The sequence below is a fragment of the Trichechus manatus genome, unplaced genomic scaffold (genome assembly GCF_000243295.1).
Source record: "Trichechus manatus latirostris isolate Lorelei unplaced genomic scaffold, TriManLat1.0 scaffold00041, whole genome shotgun sequence".
NCBI classification, from domain to species: domain Eukaryota; kingdom Metazoa; phylum Chordata; class Mammalia; order Sirenia; family Trichechidae; genus Trichechus; species Trichechus manatus.
Window position 1 is genome coordinate 17,860,613 of NW_004443977.1, and position 2,084 is coordinate 17,862,696.

The 2,084-nt window shown below is 40.0% G+C and overlaps 1 pseudogene; it reads left to right on the forward strand.

Annotated features, from left to right (window-relative positions):
* Positions 1-278: 278 nt before the first annotated feature.
* Positions 279-1,860, forward strand: LOC101359100 (copine-3 pseudogene; annotated as a pseudogene).
* The last annotated feature ends 224 nt before the right edge of the window (positions 1,861-2,084 follow it).

Sequence of the window (2,084 nt, forward strand, 5' to 3'; positions counted from 1 at the left end):
CAATCATTGCTCTAGTTTGTAAATTTCCTAGCCAATGGAAATAATAATGATGGTCAAAGTAAAAATAGCTATTATTGATTGCATACCTACAATATGCCAAACCTCAGGGACAAAAATGTGTTTATTTTTTAAGTATTTATGGAAAATTTCAGTTTTCATTTTGAATAATTGAATACAGAGAGAAGAATCCTGGGCATCCCCAGCAACCCTACTGACGCTGCCTCCCTCACCTCCACTCTGGTCCAGTCTCCACCCTTGGGACCTGGACCTCTCCAGAGATGGCTGCCCAATGCTTCAAGAAGGTGGAGCTGAATATTTCCTGTGACAGTCTTCCGGATACAGATGTAAGGTCAAAGTCAGACCTTTTACATGTGTTATTTTTTAATACAAGTGGTCAACAATGGTATGATGTTGAACACACAGAGAGGATTGAGAATTACTTGAGTCTCAAATTTGAATCCAAATTTTTTACTGATTACTACTTTGAAGAGGTTCAGAAATTGAAATTTGGGATTTATGACATTGACAACAAAACTATTGAGCTAAGTGATGACGACTTCTTAGGAGAGTTTGAATTTAACCTGGGATAGATGGTTTCCAATAAGACGCTAACTCGACCACTGGTGCTTAAAAATAGCAGACCTGCAGAAAAAGGTACCATTATGATTTGAACTGAAGAAATAAACGGTAACAGAGTGGTGTTGTTTGAAATGGAAGCAAGAAAACTGGATAATAAAGATCTATTTGGAAAGTCAGACCCATATCTGGAATTCCACAGACTTCTGGTGAAAACTGTCTAATGGTTCATCAAACAGAGGTTATTAAAAACAACTTGAATCCTGTTTCGAGGTATCTTAAAATCTCTCTTAACTCCCCGTGCTATGGAGATATGGACAAAACCATTACGGTAGAGTGATTATGACAATGATGGGTCACATGATCTCAATGGTACATTTCATAGTACCATGACAAAACTGAAAGAAACCTCCAGAAGCTCACCTGTTGAATTTGAATGCATAAATGAGAAAAAGAGGCAAAAGAAGAAAAGCTACAAAAATTCAGGTGTTGTCAGTGTGAAACAGTGTGAGATTACAGTGGAATGCACATTCCTTGACTATATCATGGGAGGATGTCGGCTGAATTTTATTTGTGAGTGGACTTCACTGGCTCCAATGGTGATCCAGGGTCTCCTGATTCCCTTCATTACATCAGCCCAAATGGTGTTAATGAGTATGTGACTGCTGTCTGGTCTGTGGAACTGGTCATTCAAGATTATGATGCTGATAAGATGTTCCAGCTTTTGGTTTTGGTGCTCAGATACCTTCTCAGTGGCAGGTATCACATGAATTTCCAAAGAACTTTAATCCATCCAATCCCTACTGCAATGGAATCCAAGGTATTGTAGAGGCATATCAGACCTGACTTCCTCAGATAAAATTCTACAGACCAACTAATTTTTCTCCAATCATAAATCATGTGGCCAGGTTTGCTGCTGCAGCCACTCAACAGCAGACAGCTTCTCAATATTTTGTGCTCTTGATCATTACTGATGGTGTGATCACAGACCTTGATGAAAGCGATAAGTTAATGCTGCCAAGCTGCCCAAGACCACCCATTATTGGAGTTGGAGGTGCTGACTTTAGTGCCGTGGAGTTTCTGGATGGTGATCGTGGAAGTGTCCAGTCCCTGTCAGGTGAGGCAGCCATCAGAGATATTGTTCAGTGTGTGCCTTTCAGACAGTTCCAGAATGCTCCGAAAGAAGCACTTGCTCAGTGTGTTTTGGCAGAGATTCCCCAGCAGGTTGTGAGCCACTTAAATACGTACAAACTTCTTCCTTCTAAAAACCCAGCTATGAAATAAAAGTTGTATGGCCACCTCAGCCAAATTCCTTTGTGCCACATAGAGCAGTGGATCGTTCTCTCACCTTAAATCATGAATCTGTCATGTTGTGTACTTTCTACCCCCAACATTTATGATGTAAACCTAGTTCTGTAAGGGTTATATCTGTTCAAAGCATTCTTTTTATACTTCAGGGAAAGTGCCAAGTTAATAGTTGCCCAATAAATTCAGTGATTGCTGTTGAT